At 47.4% G+C, this 22,241-nt stretch overlaps 2 non-coding genes across 2 annotated transcripts; one reads left to right on the top strand and one right to left on the bottom strand.

Moving 5' to 3' along the window:
- Window positions 1–5,256: 5,256 nt before the first annotated feature.
- Window positions 5,257–5,330, bottom strand: trnan-guu (transfer RNA asparagine (anticodon GUU)). Its single transcript has one exon. It is a non-coding gene; the product is annotated as a tRNA-Asn (tRNA).
- Window positions 5,331–15,507: 10,177 nt separating this feature from the next.
- Window positions 15,508–15,579, top strand: trnaw-cca (transfer RNA tryptophan (anticodon CCA)). Its single transcript has one exon. It is a non-coding gene; the product is annotated as a tRNA-Trp (tRNA).
- Window positions 15,580–22,241: the final 6,662 nt, after the last annotated feature.

The following is a 22,241-nucleotide window of genomic DNA, read 5'->3' as shown; positions in this document are numbered from 1 at the left end:
GCACGCACCTCTAATTTCATGTTTGATGCCCTCCCCAACATCACTACTACTGTTTGGAGGTCTGTACACAACTCCCACTAACGTTTTTTGCCCTTTGGTATTCTGCAGCTCTACCCATATAGATTCCCATTATTAAATCCCCCTTCTCATCTTCTAAGGGACCAACATTTACTTTAGTCACTCTTTTCCGTTTTATATATCGGTAAAAGCTTTAACTATCCATTTTTATGCTTTGCACAAGTTTACATTTGTAATCTATCTTTCCTTTCTATATTGCTTTCTTAGTCATTCTTTGCTGTCGTTTAAAATTTTCCCAATCTTCTATTTCCCCCTAACCTTGGCCACCTTATACGCATTGGTTTTTAATTTGATACTCTCCTTTATTTCCTTGGTTATCCACGGCTGGTTACCCCTTCTCTTACCGCCCTTCTTTTTCACTGGAATATATTTTTGTTGAGCACTATGAAAGAGCCCCATAAAAGTCCTCCACTGTTCCTCAATTGTGCCACCGTTTAGTCTGTGTTTCCAGTCTACTTTAGCCAACTCTGCCCTCATCCCACTGTAGTCCCCTTTGTTTCAGCATAGTACGCTCGTTTGAGACACTACTTCCTACCCTCAATCTGTATTACAAATTCAACCATACTGTGATCACTTATTCCGAGAGGATCTTTTACTAGCTTCAATCATTAATTTTCTCTTTACATGTGATGAACTTTTATCCCTATCTCGTTTACACACTGTATTTTAGGAGAATGGTTTAAAATTTTAAGTGCTTATTGTCATGTATTCAACCAACATTGTAACCCATATATAATCTGACCTCATTTGTACACTGTGAGAACAATGACCACTAGGTGGTGAACTTGTGGGAGACACTTCTAACCTGGACCTTCAGGTATAAAAGGGGAAGCTCAATCCACTTTCATCACTTGAGTGCTAAGGAATAAAGAACAGGCCACAGACTGACCTTCTCTCAAGCATGGGCCTCGTGTGCATTTCTACTGTATAGTAAGGATGTATCAATGGCGACGAGAAACTGGGATTTAAACCACGTGAGCATGGCCGCTAGTAGAATAGACGAGATACTGTGTTAAGGAATGGTTGTGACAGAGAATCAACATTATTGAAGCAGCACACAGTTCTTCAGGCAGACAAGGGCAATCGGGCATGCCCCAACATGTAGTCGAACCCAGAGGGGGAGTTCGACAGAGATAATGGCAAGCAGAACGGCGATTCACACCATTGCAAGGGACAATGTGGCCAGTAATGGGGCCATCAACACCTGTTAATGGCACACTCAAGGACAGTCACAGGGGTAGTCAGGGACGATTGACTAGCAAGGGATCTTTTGTTTCCAACAACAGCTCATGTTGGAGGCACGGATAAACAAACTCAGCCGGAGATTGCAGAGATGAGCAAAATACCTACAGAAATTGCAGAAATGAAGGCTGGGGGAAATTGCTGGAAGCTGAAGTTCAGTGAGTTCATGTGGAGCACGTATACAGTTCATACACCAGGACGCCACCGATAATGATGAAAGTGCTCCTCAGTGGCATCCCAGTATCAATGGAGCTAGACACGGGGGCTAGCCAGTCCCTGATGGGTAACAAATAGTTTGAAAAGTTGTGGGCGTGCAAGGCCAGTAGGGCCAAAATTATCACCGATTGACGCACAGCTACGGACATACACCAAGGAGATCATTCCGGTGCTTGGCAGTGCCACGACAATCGTGACCCACAAAGATTCGGAGAACAGGTTGCCACTCTGGGTTGTCCCGGTGGACGGTCCCGCACTACTGGGGAGGAGTTGGCTTGCTGTCATGAACTGGAAATGGGGCAATGTTAATGCTATTTCCTCTGTGGAGCGAGTTTCATGCTCACAGATCCTGCACAAATTTGACTCATTATTTCAACCCGGCATTGGCACTTTCATGGGGGCCAAGGTAGTGATTCACATAAACCCGAAAGCCAGGCCAGGACACCACAAGGCCAGAGCGGTGCCGTACGTCATGTGGGAAAAGATAGAAGGTGAATTGAACCGCCTGCTGAGGGAAGGTATCATTTTGCCAGTCGAATTCAGTGACTGGGCGAGCCCGATTGTACCGGTGTTCAAGGCGGATGAGTCGGTCAGGATAAATGGTGATTACAAGGCCACCATCAATCGGGTGTCACTCCAAGACCAGTACCCGCTACCGAGAGCGGAGGACCTCTTTGCGATGCTATCCGGTGGCAAACTTTTTTCAAAATTGGATGTGACCTCAGCTTACATGACCCAGGAGCTGGCGAGAGAGTTGAAGAAGCTGACCACCATCACGACACACAAGGGGTTGTTTGAGTACAACAGATGTCCGTTCGGGATTCGCTCGGCCGCCGCGATCTTCCAACGAAATATGGAAAGCCTCCTCAAGTCGATTCCAGGGATGGTGGTTTTTCAGGATAACATCCTCATCCTGGGTTACGAGACTGAAGAACACCTCCACAACCTGGAGGAGGTACTAGGCAGACTGGACCGGGTAGGGTTGCGACTGAAAAAGGCGAAGTGCATCTTCCTAGCTCCAGAGGTAGAATTCCTGGGGATGAGGGTAGGAGTAGACGGCATGAGCCCTACTGCGTCCAAGACGGAAGCGATCCAGAGAGCACCCAGACCCCGTAACACGACGGAGCTGCGTTTTTTCCTGGGGCTCCCCAACTATTTGGTAACTTTCTTCCCAAATTGAGCACGCTGCTAGAGCCGCTACACGTGCTCCTAAGCAAAGGTCGCGAATGGGTCTGGGGGGACAGCCAGGAAAGGGCTTTTAATAGAGCACGCAATTTGTTATGTTCCATCAATCTGTTAACGCGATATGACCCATGTAAGAAACTTGTGTTAACGTGCGATGCGTGGTCCTATGGTGTCGGGTGTGTGTTGCAGCATGTCAATGCCAAGGGTCAGTTACAGCCGGTAGCTTATGCCTCCAGAAGTCTGTCCCAGGCAGAAAGGGGCTACGGGATGATAGAAAAGGAGGCGCTCGCATGTGTATATTCGGTAAAGAAAATGCACCAGTACCTGTTTGGCAGGAAATTTGAGCTGGAAACAGATCACAAACCCCTAACGTCCCTTTTGGCCGACAACAAGGCCATAAATGCAGACGCATCGGTCCGCATACAGAGGTGGGCACTCACGTTAGCCACCTATGACTACACAATTCGGCACAGACCGGGCACTGAAAACTGCGCCGATGCACTCAGCAGGCTCCCACCAGCCACCACTGAGGGGGCTACCGAGCATGCCGCTGAGATGGTCATGGCTGTTGAAGCTTTCGCAAGCGATGGCTCACCCGTGACAGCCCGTCAGACGAAAGTCTGGACAAATAGAGACCCGCTATTGTCTCTAGTCAAGAAATGTGTCCTGAATGGGGACTGGGCAGCCACGTACAGGGCATGCCCTGAGGAATTTAAACCATTTCACCGGGGCAGGGATGAACTCTCGAATCAGGCCGATTGCCTACTGTGGGGAAATCGCGTAGTCATGCCCCAGATGGGCAGAGAGGTGTTCATCAGAGAACTCCACAATGAGATTCCGGGCATTGTCATGATGAAGGCAATTGCCAGGTCACACGTTTGGTGGCCAGGGATAGAGGCAGATCTGGAAGTTTGTATTCGCAGGTACAACACGTGTGCCCAGCTGGGCAATGCGCATAGAGAAGCTCCCATTAGCCCCTGGCCATGGCCCGCCAAGCCTTGGTCACGCATCCATGATGACTACACAGGTCCTTTCATCGGAATAATGTTTTTGGTTGTAGTAGACGCTCACTCCAAATGGATCGAGTGTGACATTTTAAATTCAAGCACATCCTCTGCCACGGTAGAAAGTCCACGGGCAATGTTTGCCGCCCACGGTCTACCGGACATCTTGGTCAGCGACAATGGCCTGTGCTTCACAAGCACTGAATTCCAGGACTTCATGGCAGGCAATGGAATTAACCATGTCGGAAAGGCACCGTTCAAGCCAGCCTCAAACGGCCAGGCAGAACGGAAAGTGCAGATAATCAAACAGGGGATGCTCAGAATCCAAGGGGGTTCCCTACAAAGCCACTTATCACGCCTCCTGTTGGCCAATAGATCCCGACCACACTCGCTCACAGGGGTTCCACCCGCAGGGCTGCTAATCATAAGGATGCTCAAATGCCGTTATCCCTGAAACACCACACCATGAAAGAAATTGTTGAGAGCAGGCGCCCATCACAATATAACTACCATGACAGGAATGCGGGGGCACGACCCTGTTGTTGTCCACAACTACACTGCAGGGCCTAAAAGGCTCGCAGGCACTGTGATTGCCAAAGAGGGTAATAGGATGCTGGTAGTTAAACTTACCAATGGACAAATCTGCCGCAAACATGTGGATCAAACATAAAGGAGGTTCAGCAACGCCATAGAAGAAGCAGAGGAAGAACACGATACAGAGTTCACTCCAGCACAGATGACCGAACACCGGAACCAAAGGGAGGAGAGCCCAGTCACTGTGGGCAGTCCGGATAGGCCTGAGGCACCGCAAACAGCAGACACTCAGGCCAGCGCTCAACAACCGGAGCCCCAACACAGGCACTCTACAAGAGAGCGTAAACCACCAGAGAGACTCAACCTGTGATCCCAAAAAGACTTTGGGGTCATGTATTCAACCAGCATTGTAACCCATTTTAAATTCAAAACCTTATAAAATTGACGACATGCAGCTAACGTGCAAAAGTAAGAATTCTTTTAATCACCGTTAATTAGCCGATAACCTTCTCCAGAATGAAATAAATAATAATATAATTACTGAGGAACAGTGGTATCCTCAATCATTCATTTTCTCTTTACATGTGATGATGTTTTATCCCTATCTCATTTACACGCTGTATGAGAATGGTTTAAAATTGTAAGTGTTTATGACTCAGTTGTAAAACCATTGATTGTGTGTGTGTCTATTGTTGATAGGAGGAGCACTTGAGACCGAAGTTCCAGTTCTATACATGTACCAATAGAATCAATTTCCACCAGTTTCTTTAAACCCAATAACATAATTTATTTCTAATGGGCTGGATGGAACATGATCCATGTAAAAAATTGTTATCGTTTTACTTGAACTGAATGCTCATAAAATATTGGAGTGGGAACTAATTGGATAACAGCACAGCTGGCAACATTTGCGGAATAGATTCGTGCAGCCAAAACGCACAATGACAACCTGGGACTGTGCAGCACCGAATGCTCGGGGAAAAACAATTAAACTCTTCGTCCCTGGGTGGGCTCGAACCAACAACCTTTCGGTTAACAGCCGAACGCGCTAACCCATTGCGCCACAGAGACTGATGGACGTATAAGGTGCAAGACATCCAAAACCAGTGTGCCAGTCAGTTAAAGCTTCAGATTGCTCCGACCGGGATGGAACTTGTCCACTCTCAGTTGTACTTTTCCCAAATAAATGGAGGGACATTCATTGTGGATGCGTGGAAACAGTCTGGTCCCACACACTGCAGACACTTCCATGTCACCGCCAACCAGCTCTCCCACAACCGGTGTGATCTACCTTCCAGCCTTCCGGTGCCTTGTCTGTGACAAAGTATTCTGATTGTCCCGAAGCCGGTATTTGGTTTGAATTCCTTTTCAGCTCCTGACTGCGGATATTCCTGTGATTAAACGGGAACTAAATACTTACAGGGACAGTTGGATTCACCGTTTCTTTGCTTGGTCAAATTTCAAAGATTGAAAGCAACGCACATCAACCCCAAACGCCCCGTGAGATGGAAGCCCAGTTGCTGTTTCAAGCTTGAATTCAGGTACAAGCAGAACTTATTCAAAGAAAGTCCAAGTCTCTGAGACGCCTGATTATTTGCACCAAATTCTTTGCAAAGAGTTGAGGTACAGGTTTGGTGATCTGGGCACATCTTTCCCCAAACTACAACACTTCAAACATAACTCAATGGCTGTAAAGCGCTTTGGGGCGACATGAGTTATTGAAAGGCGCTGCAGATATGCAAGTCCTTCTTTGCAAAAGTTCGATGCAATTTCAAAATATGCGAGCAATATCAGGGCTCCTCTGGGACCCCTCGTAAATTTCAATTAACAACTCCGAAGGGAAATCACAGACCGAGACCAACGAGCCAACTGTTTGACAAACGTGAAGATAAGGTGTAACCATGATCAAAGCATTTTTTTGTGTGTCGCTATTCAGAACATAAGAACTTAAGAACTAGGAGCAGGAGTAGGCCATATGGCCCCTCGAGCCTGCTCCACCATTTAATATGATCATGGCTGATCCGATCATGGACTCATGTCCACATCCCTGCCCGTTCCCCATAAGCCTTATTCCCTTATCAGTTAAGAAGCTATCTCTGTCTTAAATGTATTAAATGTCGTGGCTTTCTCAGCTCTCTGATGCAGTGAGTTCGACAGATTTACAACCCTCTGAGAGAAGAAATTCCTCCTCATCACAGATTTAAATGGGCAGCCCCTTATTCTGAGATCATGCCCCCTAATTCTAGTCTCCCCTATCAGTGGAACCATCCTCTCTGCATCCACCTTATCAAGCTCCATCATTACCTTATACGTTTCGATAAGATCACCACTCATTCTTCTGAATTCCAATGAGTAGAGGCCCCACCTACTCAACCTTTTCTCATAAGTCAACCCCCTCATCTCCGGAGTCAACCCAGTGAACCTTCTCAAAACTACCTCCAAAGCAAGTATATCCTTTCGTAAATATTGTAAGTGTTTGTGATCCTCGCCCAATTGCCAGACGGACGGTTTGAATCGCCCCCACCTTACGAAAGTTCTAGATCCGGGAATTATTATTCAGAGTGTAAATTAAATGAGTCACGGAAAGGGATGCTTCAGTGATAAATCGTTGTATATTTATTTGGTCTAACATACACTGTCTAAAACATGTACTGCTAAACGAAATCACTGTCTCTGTGGAGAATAAAATCCCGGTTACAAACAACATACATACAGTACAGAAATGAACCTAGTAACACGCAGTAATTCCCTGGTGGATCCTAACCCCACCCCTACCAATGAATTACCCTCCCCAGAATAGCCCTGGAAAGCTTCACTTCTGAGAAAACCCTGAGCCCTTACCCAGCTGGCCTGGGATATCTGGTTACTGGCTTGGGACACTCGCGACCATGTTCACCACCACACGCAGCCCGTTTCCTTGCTCAGCTCAGCTGTGGGAAGTCACTGCCTGGTCTTCAGTCTCGGTGGCTTCTTCTGCAGTACTGCGGCCCCTTCCTCTGGTACATCGATCGGTGGAGCGAGAGCGAGAGGGAGAGGGGGCTCTCTCTCGACACAAGCTGCAAGCTGCAAGCTCCAAGCTTCACACCAAGCTCCAAGCTAAAAATAAAGTGGAAAGGACCCTGTCTTTCTGGGAGTCTTGCTACCCCTATCTTTCCCGCCCATCTTTAAAACCCCTTTGTTTCTAAGCACGGGTACTTATTCAGTGATGGGCCATCCCACCCATGCATTCGGCTGATGGCCCTTAGTCTGGGCATCTCTCTGAGCCTTTGTGTTGGGAAAGACCAAGCTCCTCCTTGGCTGGCCAGGCTGGTGGGTTCATTGTTCTGTGTCTCCTTCTGAGATGGAGGTGAGAAGTGCTTTTACAAATTAGAGTGGCTTTGCCAGTGGCCCAGCTTCCTGGCCGACAGCTCTTTTGTCAATGGATGACTGACAGCTCTTTTGTCCCAGCGAACTGCCATGCGGTCTCTGGAGTTTTAACAAAACCAGATTTTTCACATATCTGCGCAGGGTGACCCCAGCACAGGGAAAATAGCCTCAGAAAAATAAAATCCACAAAATATTCTCGACTGTGTCCATTCTTTAAATAGAAACTTTGCGATGTCTTCATTACGCTCTGCTAATTATCGATCTTGCCACGTAAAAAGTGCGTTGGCATAGCAATGCATTAATGTAAAATTAATGAAAAGAAAATGCAACGTTTTGTCGAGTGCAAAACATGCAGTGCCTGCATTTCAAAAAGCATTGCTTTTATTCATCCTGCGGAATGCATATTGTACAGATAATCTCAGAACAAATTGTGCAGGCAAAGGCAGCATTAGACAACACAGTGATTTATCCTCCGCTGATTTGCAGCAGATAACTGACGGTTGAGCACACAATTTGTCAACTAGACTTGTAGATCAAGCATCAATGAAAAAGGCAACAAAACTGCCCACCAGCACCGGGTGTCTTTCACTTGTTTGTCCCAAATTTTCAGCAGCTGGGACAACAAGAATTTAGGTTTCACCGAGATTTAAACTCAGATCGCTAGATTTAAAATCAAGAGGGCTCATCATTACACCATGGAACCAACTATTCCAAAACTTTTGAAACATACTTCGTCACAGACAAGGCACTGGAAGGCTGGAAAGTAGATCACACCGGTTGTGGGAGAGCTGGTTGGTGGTGACATGGAAGTGTCTGCAGTGTGCGGGACCAGACTGCTTCCACACATCCACAATGAATGTCCCACACTTTACTTGGGAAAAGTACAACTGAGAGTGGACAAGTTCCATCCCGGTCGGAGCAATCTGAAGCTTTAACTGACTGACACCCTGGTTTTGCATGTCTTGCAGTGTGTATCTGTGGTGCAATGGTTTAGTGCATTCGGCTGGTAACTGAAAGGTGGGTAATCCAAACCCATCTCCGGGCGAAGCCTTTTAATGTTTTTCCCCGAGGATTCGGTGCCGCACAGTTCCGGGTTGTCATTGTGCATTTTGGCTGCACGAATATATTCCGCAAACATTGCAAGCTTTGCTGTTATCCAGTGAGTTCCCACTCCAATACTTTTATGAGCATTCAGCACAAGTAAAACGATAACAATTTTTTACATGGATCATGTTCCTCCATCCAGTCCAATCAAAATAAATTATGTTATTGGGTTTAAAGGAATTGGTGAAAATTGATTATATTGATGCATATATCGAACTGGAACTTCGGTCTCAAGTACTCCTCCTATCAAGAATAGGCACACACACAATCAATGGTTTTACAACTGAGTCATAAACACTTACAATTTCTCCTACAGCATGTAAATGAGATCGGGATAAAAATTCATCACATGTAAAGAGAAAATGAATGATTAAAGATACTACTGTCCCTCAGTAGCTATATTAATATTTATTTCATCCTGAAAAAGGTTATCGGTTATTTAACTGTGATTTAATTAATTCTTAGTTTTTCTTATTAGCTGCATGTCTTCAATTTTATAAGGTTTTGAATTGAAACAAGCTGTTACAGATGTTACCGCCCTGACCTGGAATCGAAGCTGTTTTTCGGTGGCACAAGGAGTGGTTTTACCCAATCATTTAAAGGTGATTTCAAAGAATGACGTGGCGTTAAATTCAGATCACGGTTACGATGTGTTTCGTTGTGAAACAAGTGGATTGAAAAGGACAATAATGACACCAAGCATTACGATGCAGCGATGCAGCAATGCAGCGTTCCCTGGTGGTCCAGTGATTCGGATTCGGCGCTCTCACCACCGCGGCCCTGGGTCGATTTCCGGCCAGGGAAATTGCACTTCCATCAAAATTAAAACCTTAGAAGAACGAGTTACATGCATCTCATGTGGAAAAAAAGATTCATTGATGTAAACATCATTAATTAATCCATTGTAGAACTTCAATCATTTATTTTGCCCTGAGTATGTGAGCAACTTTTATCCCGACCTCATTGTATTTAAGGAACATGGTCCAGCCCCGGTATCTCCACCTGTGAAAGTAGGAAACGGCTGGAAATACACAACAGGCCGGGTAGCCTTTGACAAACAATTAAACCCAGGTTACAGACTCTCTCCCTTCCCCTGCCCTTTGCGGGACACTTGTTCCCCTTTAATTTTACAGACTGACTGAGTTCACTAACCGTGGGGAGAGAGTAGGTGTCTCCGCGGCCCCACTGTGCTAACATGGAAGATAACACGATGGGGATGTGGGGTGGTGGGTGGGGATCAGTGACATGTTTGTGTAAAGGGCAGCGGAGGAGAAGGATTGACAGCTGTCAGTGAGGGACAAAAGTTGTTTAAGGTGAGCCAACACATTCCCGATCAGCACAGAAGGCATTCACTGGTCAGCTGCCCTCTGCTGTACTTCTGGTCAGAGCGGTTTCCGCAGTGGAGCCGTTATCACGTTTGCTTTCCGCGCGGAAGGATCCCGTGCAGGAAGATTATGTTTACACTTTCTGTGGATGAACAGCCATGGGCGAGCTAATTCTCCTGTCAAAAGGGTGACAGTGGCTTCTCCCTTATTCTTCAATTGCTCTTTATTTCACTTCACTAAATAGATATATTTGAGTGAGAGAAATTGTTCCAGAGTGTCACACACTTCATCTTTTGTTCCCTTTTAAACACATAAAATGAGGCCGGGGGAATAAATCCAGAAAACAAAGCCGAGGGATATAGACAAGAGTAAGAGAGAAGGGGAAATACTGCCTCTACACACCGGAGAAGTGTGAGCTTGTGGACCGGAGATGTTGCAGCTGCTGGAGCTGTGCGTTTTATCGGGGAGGGACAGGGGGAGAGCCCGCCGAGCGACCGGAGAAGCGGAGAAGCTGCTGTGCTTTTCATCGGGTTTGACACTGTTTAAAAATGGCAGAGTGCCAAGTTTTCTCTCCCTACTGCCCATGTGCGAAGGTGTCAGCAGTGTTTTCAGCGCAGGCATTTGGCTCCGCCCCCCACTTCACCATCGACGCCACGCCAGGACTCCGGGGACTGTACACAGCGGCCAGGATGGGGCGAGTTTTTCCGCCAGCCATTTCCAGCGCGCAAAGTCGGTGCGCTTGAGGTCAGTGCGCTGACAAAACTGCTTGGGGAAAATCTAGCCCTTGAAGAGTAAGGAGTACACTGAAGGAAATACAAATATATTTCCCGAGCAACTGTCAATTTTAATAACTTTTTATACAACCATCGAAACAGCCAAAAAACAGGGCACTCTGCCCATAGTACCAAATATATACCCACAGTACAAGAGTAAGGAAGTCTTGCTACAATTGTACAGGGCCCTGGTGAGACCACACCTGGAGTACTGCGCACAGTTTTGGGATCCTTATTTGAGGAAGGAAATAATTGCCTGGGAGGTGGTACAACAGAGGTTCACCAGATTGATTCCTGGGATGAGAGGACTGTCTTAAGTTGAGAGATTGTGTAGAATGGGCCGATACTCTCCAGAGTTTAGAAGAATGAGAAGTGATCTCATTGAAACACACACTATTCTGAAGGGGATTGACAAGATAGATGCTGAGAGGTTGATTCCCCCGGGCTGGAGTGTCTAGAACCAGGGGCCACAGTCTCAGGTTAAGGGGTCGGCCATTTAAAACAGAGATGAGGAGGAATTTCTTCACTCAGAGGGATATGAATCTTTGGAATTTTCTGCCCCACATGCTTGTGAATGCTGAGTCTCTGAATATATTCACGGGATCGAGAGATCACTGGAGTTTGGAAGACTGAGAGGGGATCTCATAGAAACATATAAAATTCTGACGGGACTGGACAGGTCCCGATGTTGGGGAAGCCCAGAACCAGGGGTCGGAGTCTAAGGGATAAGGGGTAAGCCATTTAGGACTGAGATGAGGAGAAACTTCTTCGCTCAGAGAGTTGTTAACCTGTGGAATTCTCTGCCGCAGAGTTGTTGCTGCCAGATGTTAGATATATTCAAGAGGGTGATGTGGCCCTGATAGCTAAAGGGATCAAGGGGTATGGAGAGAAAGCAGGAAAGGGGTACTGAGCTGAATGATCATCCATGATCTTATTGAAGGGTGGTGCAGGCTCGAAGTGCCGAATGGCCTACTCCTGCACCTATTTTCTATGTTTCGATGTTTGTATATCCTGCTACTGCTTCTTTAATAATGGATTCCAACATTTTCCCAACCACAGATGTTAGGCGAACTGGTCTATAGTTTCCTGCTTTTTGTCTGCCTCCTTTTTTAAATGGGGGCATTACATTTGCAGTTTTCCAATCTGCTGGGTCCTCCCCAGAATCCAGCGAGTGCATGTCCACAGATCACTGAAAGTAGCAGGCCAGGTAGCTAAGGTGGTTGAGAAGGAATATGGAATGATTGCCTTTATTAGCCGAGGCATAGAATACAAGAGATGGTGTCGGTGGGGCAGGTTAGGTCACAGCTGGAGCACTGCTTGCAGTTCTGGTCGCCATATTACAGGAAGGACATGATTGCACTGAAGATGGTGCAGAGGAGATTTACGAGGATGTTGCTGGGAGTGGAGAATCTTAGCCATGAGGACAGATTGGATAGGCTGGGTTTGTTTTCCATGGAACAGAGCTTGAGGGGAGACCTCATTGAGGTGTATAAAATGATGAGGTTCCGAGATATGGTGGATAGAAAGGACCTATTTCCCTTAGCAGAGGGAAACAAGGAGGCATAAATTTAAAGTAATTGGCCGAAAGTTTAGAGGGGAAATGTCTTCATGCAGAGGACTGTGGGGGTCTGGAACTCACTGCCTGAAAGGGTGGTAGAGGCAGAAACCCTCACCACATTTAAAAAGTGCTTGGATGTGCACCTGAAGTGCCGTAACCTGCAGGGTTATGGAGCTCGAGCTGGAAAGTGGGATTAGGCTGGATAGCCTCGAGTTGGCCGGCGCGGACACGATGGACCGAAATGGCCTCCTTCCATGCTGTAAACTTCTTTGATTCTATGAACTCGTTTGCAAAGAGTTGAGGTGATTTGGGCACATCTTTCATCACATGACAACATTTCAAAGGCAACTCAACGGCTGTAAAGCGCTTTGGGGCATCATGAGTTCCTGACAGACGCTGCAGAAATACAAGTCCTTCTTTGCAAAATTTCAATGCAATCTCAAGGCTGGTCTGGGATTTGAAGCCAGGATCTTTCTGCAAATTTCAAGTAACAACCAACAAAGCAAGAATCATACCCCTAGACCAACAAACCACCTGCTTAGCAAATGTGGAGATAAGATGTAACCATTATTGAAGCATTTTTAATGTGTGTTGCTGTTCTTGATCGGAGGAGCACATGAGACGAAATTAGTGACTTGGCCTTTTCGACATGTCTTCTGAAGCGCCGCACGGTCCCACTCCTGCAGTCAATGAGCTGTTGGGACGTTAATGTATCCATCATCATCATCATCATAGGCGGTCCCTCGAAACGAGGATGACTTGCTTCCACGCTGAAAAAGGATGAATTCACAGGTGTTTCAATGAAGGATCCGAACGACATCCTGAAGGGTGGAAGATGCCTGTGCGTGGATTTTTTTAACGTGTGGTGGCCGTTGCTCCCCAGCCATCACACGGGCTTGACAGAGCGAGGTCTTGGTCCAGTGGCAAGGGTTAACCAAGACGACAGGCAACCAGCTCTGCTGCGCGGAACTAGTGCACACACATATCGCAGTGTGGGCTGGCCCGTGCTAATCCTGGGCCCCTGGCCCCGAACTCATGCCTCTGCTGGGCACCGATCACATCACTCTGCAGTCTCTCACCGCTCCTTCGCCCCGATCTCGCCGCTCCTGCTGTATCTGCCCACGCTCCAATCACCGACCTGGACCTTGATGACGTCACACTTCGCTGCCGCCGCCCTCCTGCACCAGCTCGCGCTGCTCCCTGGAGTAGTCTCCCGGGACCTCCAAGCAGCTCCCAGGGCCGCTCGCCGTTCCTTTTATGGCCCGGACCTGCCGCTGGTGTTCTCCCGTTAGTGTATCCAGGCTGTGGGTGGCCACCCCGAGCGCAGCAGAGGGGTTTCTGCATTAGTTCTGGGTGGGGACAGTATCTTTCGCGTTCTCTCTTCCTCTTGTCTTTATCCCTGTGCTTTTATTTCACTATTTATTCCCCCTGTCTCAGTTTCTAGTGTTTAAAAGGGAACAAAAGATGAAATGGGTATCACTGTGGAACAATTTCGCTCACTCAAAGTTAGACGCACTACCGTTGCACCATCAGGTCTAGGTAGCGAGCCGTTGATATTCAGGTTCATATATAAATATATATAAATATATCTATATGTATCATAACCGTTCCCTGGTGGTCGAGGGATTAAGATCCGGCGCACTAAACTGGTTTCAATTCTCGATCAATTCATCGCATAAAAATAATTGAGGTTTGTGAGACGATTAATAATTGCTGTAATCACCATGAATACCAATACTTTCTGTGATAGATCGAGCATGCAGACTATCTGGCTTTTCCTGCCCTTTGCCGGGCACGTGTTCGGGGTTTAATTTTACAAACTGGGTGAGTTCACTGATCGCGGGGAGACGGTAGGAGCCTCTGTGGCCCCACTGTGAGGATGTGGAAGTGAACACGGTGGCTGGGTGATCCGTGACATTTCTGTAAAGGGCAGCGGAGTAGAAGGATTGAGAGCTTTCTGTGTTGACAGAAGTTGTTTAAGGTGAGCCAACACATTCCCGATCAGCACAGAGGGAGCTCACTGGTCAGCTCCCCTCTGTTGGGGCTGCTGTGCCAGAGGTTTCTGTAGTGCAGTGGTTAGCACATTTGCTTTATACGTGAAAAGTACCCGGTTTGATTCTGGGTAGAAACATGATGGTTTAACTTGCTTTAAGGGAACAATCGGAGGAGAGTTTAGTCTCCTGGAAAATGCTGCCTGACCTGCTGAGATTTCCAGCATTTGCTGTTTTTATTAGCTATTTATTCTCCTGGTAGAAAGGCTCCCTTATTCCTGAATTGCTCTTTATTTAACCAATAAATAGATAACTTTCAGTGAGAGAAAACGGATCCACCGGGGACCTTTCGCGTGTGAGGCCAACGTGATATCCGCCACACTGCAGCCCATCAAAGGGCGAGAAACCACTGAATATAAAGGATGAGCTCACAAATATCAGGGACACTGCAGTCTGGTCAACGTCAAACCCTCCTTTCTTATTCAGCAGAGGCATGAACGGGAGTCAGACGCCACAAAGTTTAATTAAAGACACAAATACAAGTAAAACTTCCAAATCTTTTCACTGTAAAATTCTTTCACTTTATTTGAAATCCTACTGCGTTGAATCTGAAAATGATCACCATGGGATTTTATCTTCACGACTGATTCTAATTTCTCTGCACGGAAGGAATAACTGGTGCTGTTAAATTTGAAAAAAGTTGCTCCAGATTCCTGGTGACATCGGCAATACAGTGTGTAAAATGGGTCAACATGCTGAAGAACATAAGAACAAAAGAAATAGGAGCAGGAGTCGGTCATACGCCCCTCGAGCCTGCTCCACCATTTAATACGATCATGATCGATGCGATCATGGACTCAGGTCCACTTCCCTGCCCGCTCCGCAAAGCACAGGACAAATGTTTGAAGTATCGACTGTCCCTCAGTTAGCATTTCTTTCATTGTGCAAATGAAGCTGACGGGTTAATTAATGATGCTTTTCCATAAACGCAACACAAAAGTTTAAGAAAAAAACATACGGTGACTGGCAGGTGAGCGTTGCTTCTGACACCTGGTGGCAATGGTCGGGGAATTTAAAGCCCCTTGTATTGTGAAAGCTTCATATAGAGGAACATCTCAAACACATTGTGTAGACCTCGTGGCGCAACGGTTGCGTGTCTGACTCCAGATCAGAAGGTTGCGTGTTCAAATCACGTCGGGGCCACTGTTCTTTCAGAATTAATATTTTCTTTGCTGTTTGGCAATAACCAGACCCTTGTTCCAAGGTCTGTCTCACTGTTTCCCCGGTGTCAGGCAGAGATACGCCTGCTGCCCTCATTTAATTCATGTGCCAGGACACACAAGTTCCAAATCAACTTGCAGGTGGCCACACACACCGCCGAGCGGTCCAAGTTGCTGTGATTAGATCGCAGTTTTCTCTGGAGGTGTGGGTTTGAATCCAACTTCTGACATTTATTATTTTTAATCATTAAGCGAAACTCATTGTTTGACACCACGACCAACTCCTTAAAACTGGGATTCAGCAGTTCACCTGCTCGCTTAACATTTCCGTCTGACCTGGTGCTGAAAGTGGAGATGTTTCCGCAGTGTCGCGGTTAACACGTTCGCCTCACACGCGAAAGCTCACCAGATGGGAATATTTTCTGGAGCTTTCTCCTCATGCAAGCTCAGGGGCGAGTTTGTTCTCCTGTGAAAAGTTCATAAGATGATAAGCATGTAAGAATTAGGGGCCGGAATAGGCCATTCGGCCCCTCGAGCCTGGTCCACCATTCAAGAAGATCCTGGCATTTCCTCGACAGCAAGTTTAAACATCTGGGGCAGAGCCAACAGGCGCCTGTCTGCAACCAGTGAGAGAACGGTATGTTTGGCAGAAGCCTGGCGAGCTCAGTCAGGAAAACATAAGACTTTTAATCTCAGGGTCGTGGTTTCGACACCCACATTGGACATTTACATTTTTCATAGAATTATAGATTGAGAGAAGTTTGCAGCACATAAGGAGGCCATTTTGGCCAATCACTTCCACCCCGGCCAACAAGAGGCGATCCAGCTTCATCCCACTTTCCAGCTCTGGGTCCATAACCCTGCAGGTTATGGCACTTCAGGTGCACATCCAAATACTTTTTACTTGTGGTATCTGCCTCCGCCATTCTTTCAGGCAGCGAGTTCCTGACCCCCACAAACCTCTGCATGAAGAATTTTACCTTCAAATCCTCTTTAAACCTTCTACCAAATTCCTTTCAATATATGCCCCCTGATTGTTGACCCCTCTTCTATCCACTATATCTACGCCCCTCATAATTTTATACATCTCAATGTTGTCTCCCCTCAGCCTCCTCTGTTCCAATGAAAACAAACCCAGCCGAACCAATCTGTCCTCACAGCTATGATTCTCCACACCTGGCAACATCCTCGTAAATCTCCTCTTTACCCTCTCGTACAATCACATAATTACTGTAATACGGTGACCAGAACGACATGCAATACTCCAGCTGTGGCCAAACCAGTGTTTTGTACATTTCAAGCATAACCAACCTGCTCTTCTGTCCCATGCCTCAGCCAATAAAGGTAAGCATTCCGTGTGTCTTCTTACCCACCTTATCCAACTGGCCTGCTACCTTCAGGGATCTGTGGACATGCACTCCAAGGTCCCTTTGTTCTTCCACACTTCTCAATGTCCGACCATTTAATGTGTGTTTCTTTCCTTGTTTGCCCTCCCCAAATGCACAGCCTCACACTTCTCTGGATTAAATTAGTGTCACCTGAAAACGTTTTAATCATACCTCCTATATTTAAGTTTAGATCATTGATGTTACCACTAAAAGTCAGGGCCCAAGCACTGAGCCCTGTGGAACCCCACTGGAACCATCCTTCCAGTCCCAAACACTCCCATCAAACATTACCATTTGCTTCCTGCCTATGAGCCAATTTTGGATCCAACTTGCCACTTTGCCCTGGATCCCATGGGCTTTTACTTTCGTGTCCAGTCTTCCATGTGGGAACTTGGCGAAAGCTTTGCAAAAATCCTCATACACTACATCATACACACTGCCCTCATCGATCCACTTGGTTACCTCCTCAAAAAATTTAATCAAGTGAGTCAGACAAAACCTTCCCTGAACAAACCCATGCTGACTGTCCGTGATTAACCCATGTCTTTCCAAATGCAGAAATTAAATCATTGATAAATTTTATCCTTCTTTCACGGGAAAACACCATTAATTAACCGATGATCTTTGTTGTGCATGTATAAAATAAGTATACACCCTGTAGACTCAATGTACAGTTACATAAGACCACTGGATGTATCTTCACACTGTATGCACTATGCTTGTATCACCAGAGGGTGCAACTGGTGGAGACCTCGGGGTCACCTGTACACAACAGGTAACCAGGTATAAAAGGGAGCTCACAGAACTGTACCCTCACTCAGGAGCTGCAATAAGTGAACTAAGGTCACCACAGTTCAAGTACAATACCTTACCTCGTGGAGTCATTACTAGAGTGCTTACAGACACAATAACTGGTGACGAGAATTACGAATTTCCATGTGACAATGGCTAACCTTGGCACGTTTGAACAATTCGCCGATGGGGAAGATTGGAAGGCCTTTGTGGAAAGGCTTGAACACTTCTTTATTGCAAATAACATGGGGGGAGACGACACGACCTCGCTGGCTGATAAGTGCAGAGCTATCCTGCTCAGTAGTTGTGGGCCCACCGTATATGGCCTTGTCAGGGACCTGCTAGTCCCAGAGAAGACAATAACATATCTTGAGCTCGTAACGCTGATACAGGAACAGCTCAAACCTAAAGAGAGCATCCTCACAGCCAGACACCGGTTCTCTCCCCACCGGTGGATCCGAAGGCCAAGAAATCGCAAAATATGCTGCAGACCTGAGACGATTGGCTGCACCATGTGATTTTAGTGATCACCTCACCTCACCACTCAGGGACATCTTTGTTATTGGAATCGGTCACAAGGGCCTTCTCCACAGGCTTCTCTCTGCGGACACCATGGTCACCCTGCAGAAGGCAATTAACGTGAGCCAGGCGTTCATGATCTCGGCCTGCGATTCCAAGTGGATGTCTCACCCCCAGGACTCTAACCCGGCAAGTACTGTGAACCGAAAGGTGCCTTTTAGAGGCAGGGCTGCTGCTAGCAGTCTCTCTCAGGGAAGAGAGAACAGAACCCCGAGTCCCACAATCCTGATTCCGCCACATGTGGCCAACCGGCCAACCTCATGCTGGCGCTGTGGAGGATATCACAGGGCCCACCAGTGCCGCTATAAAGACTATACTTGCAAAGGCTGTAACATGAAGGGCCACCTCCAGCGAATATGCAAGAGAAATCATACTCACCGAGTCGATGAAGAGTTGGCTGATCATCCGGAGTCCATCGACGATGAGGTGTACGGAGTGTTTACCTGGACCACCGAGAGTTCCCCGGTGAAAATGGAAGTTGAAGTCAACTATGTTCCAGTCACGATGGAGATGGACACAGAGGCGAGCCAGTCACTGATGAATCAGGCAGCCTTTGAGAAACTCTGGGACAATCCAATCGAACGACCTAAAATGATCCCGATCGAAGTGAAACTGCTCACCGACACAAACGATACATCGCAGTCGTTGGCAGCGTGGATGTCCAGGTGTCCCATCGCGGCGAGATGCACAGGTTACATTTGTGGATCGTTGCTGGGGATGGTCCAAAGCTATTAGGAAGAAGATGGATGAAAAAGATCACTTGGAGCTGGGAATAGCTCCAACCTCCAGCGATCGACATCCCCCATGGCCCCGAAGTTGGATCTAGCACAACACCTGAAAAACCAACCGCCCAACTCGACTGTGAGGCGACGACACAGACCGCTCAACCCAACGGCGAGATGATCCAGCCCAAACAACCAGACCTCACCTTCCAGGCTCCAGTGGCAGGACTCCGGAGAAGAAAATTCGCGCAGAAGATAACTTCCTGTCTTCCGTGGCAGAGCCTGGGGAGAAAAGGATCACCGCAGCCTACCTCATGGAGAGAAAGAAGATGGCGTCTGGACCACGAGATGAAGGGCCTGAAGTCAAGATGGCGGCAGCCAGACCACAAGGGAGCAACACGTGATGCCGAACGGCGAACAGGATTGGGGTAAAGTTTGAAAGACCCTCTTAAAGGAGACCGGCAACCCATCACAATTAAAGGGACAGTTCCACTCTTTATACAGCGATGATGGTGATACAAATGTAAAAGACGTAACTGACAATTTCAAGTTTGTAAATGTAACGAATCATGATAAGTCGGGCAATTGCGGTCAGAACCAATGTATTGTGAGAGTAAACGAAGTGATGACGTGCGATGCTGGGATTTACAAGCATGCCGACAAAACCAAGGGCAACCTCCCGTCAGCACCCAGGTCCCGCGATCATGTAGCCTGCCCCTCCGGGACCAATGTGATACCCCAGGAAGTGTGGCCACACACAGAGGGAGCATACCAGCTGCAGGGCCAGTGATCAGCGGACGGCAAAGGCACCACGACCGGTACCCTGCCCCCGACCGGCTCTAACTCTCTGGCCACCAGAGCCAGTACTGGGAGCGAGCGGATATCACCCTCCTGCCCTCCCAACGGGACCTGGGATGACCAGGCTCCCACTATCGCTGAAGAGCAGCAGGGAGACACCGCAGCCCTCAAAGGAGGACAGGGAGGCCACACACTCCTGTGGCTCTGCCCATCACTAGGCAACGGCAAAGGCTCTGAGACTCAGCCAGGTGAGCGATCTGAGCCCACCCAGCTGGCAGGGGACACAGCGCCACCATCAGACAACCTGGACACAGTCTGGTTACTCTGGAACTAGTGTCCTCACCCACCTGCACCTACACAACCCAGGGGCAAGACTGTGATACCAAGTATGTACCTTAACTGTAAAATGTACTTGTTCCACTACTGTAGAACCCAAACAGTGATGTAACTAATCCGATGTTTTTTTGTTCTTTCTGTCTGTACAGGTCTGCACATGCAGGTGTTGAGCCACACACATGGTCTATGTATGGGGGGGGAGGGTGCAGTGGGGTGAATGGATGTACGTAGCCATGGACACACATGGATCGCACCCAGAACCCACTCAACCCCCACTGCAACCTCCAACTATCCACTGCTGAACATTTCCCAATGTCGTGGTAATAAGGACTTGGGGGTCCACAGGGTGAGAACCAAGCCAAAGCATCGACAAGGTGCAAGGGCTTTGGGCATTCAAGTCTCGGGCCAGAGCACACAATGCAAAGGCCAGTGGCACAAGACATTGGGGAGAGTGATGTTGTGTCTGTTTAATATAAGTATACTCCCTGTACACACAATGTACAGTTACATAAGACTACTGGATGTATCTTCACACTGTATATACGATGCCTGTACCACCAGAGGGTGCAACTGGTGGAGATCTTGTGGTCGCCGGCACACGACAGGTAACTAGGTATAAAACGGAGCTCACCATATTGTCCCCTCACTCAGGAGCTGCAATAAATGGACTCAGGTCACCACAGTTCAAGTACAATACCTTGCCTCATGGAGTCATTACTTGAGTGCTTACAGACACAATAGAAAGAGATTAAACATTAAATGGTAGGACATTGAGAATTGTAGAGGAACAAAGCGACCTGGGAGTGCATGTCCACAGATCCCTTAAGGTAGCAGGCAAGGTGGATTAGCTGGTAAAGAAGGCATACAGAATGCTGGCCTTTATTAGCCGAGGCCTAGAATAAGAGAGCAGGTGGATTATGCTTGAATATAAAACACTGGTTAGGCCACAGCTGGAGTACTGCGTGCAGTTCTCGTCACCACTTTACAGGAAGAAGACTGTGATTGCACTGGAGACTTACAGAGGAGATTTCGAGGATGTTATCGGGAGTGGAGAATCTTAGCTATGAGGACAGATTGGATAGACTGGGGTTGTTTTTCTTGGAACAAAGTGGGCTGAGGGGAGGCATCATTGAAGTGTATACAATTATGAGGGGCATTGATATAGTGGACAGAATGGGCCCATTTCCCTTAGCAGAGGGGTCAACAACCATGGGGCATAAATTTTGAGTCATTGGTAGAAAGTGTAGCGGGGATTTGAGGGGAAATTTCTTCACGCAGATGGTTATGGAGGTCTGGAACTCACTGCCTGAAAGGGTGGGAGAGGCAGAAACTCTCACCACATTTAAAAAGTGATTGGATGTGCACCTGAAGTGTCGTAACCTGCAGGGTTATAGACCGAGAGCTGGAAAGTGGGATTAGGCTGGAGAGCCTGTTATTGGCCGGCACGGTCACGATGGGCCGAAATGGCCTCCTTCCGTGCTGTAAACTTCTGATTATATAATTCGATGAAAAATAATCACCAAACGTGGGCTCGCACCTCTGACCCTGAGATTTAGAATCTCATGATCTACTGACTGATTTAGCTGGGCTTCTGCAAAATGCACCTTTTTGTCGTTGATTACAGCTTCGCCCCAGATGTTTAAACTTGCTGTCGAGGAACTGCCAGGATCTTCTTGAATGGTGGACCAGGCTCGAGGGGCCGAATGGCCTACTCCGGCCCCTGATCCTCACATGCTTATGATCTTATGACATTTCACAGGAGAACAAACTCGCCCCTGAGCATGCATGAGGAGAAAGTTCCAGAAAATAATCCCGCCTGGTGAGCTTTCACATGTGAGGCGAACATGTTAACCGCTACACTGCGGAAACATCTCCACTTTCAGCACCAGGTCAGACGGAAGTGTTAAGCGAGCAGGTGGACTGCAAAATCCCACTTTTTAGGCGTTGGTCGTGGTGTCAAACAATGAGTTTCACTTAATGATTAAAAACAGGAAGTGTCAGAAGTGTGAGGTGAACCCACACCTCCAGAG

This window comes from Pristiophorus japonicus, unplaced genomic scaffold (assembly GCF_044704955.1).
Source record: "Pristiophorus japonicus isolate sPriJap1 unplaced genomic scaffold, sPriJap1.hap1 HAP1_SCAFFOLD_130, whole genome shotgun sequence".
Taxonomy (NCBI): Eukaryota; Metazoa; Chordata; class Chondrichthyes; family Pristiophoridae; genus Pristiophorus; species Pristiophorus japonicus.
This window is presented reverse-complemented; position numbering and strand designations above follow the sequence as displayed.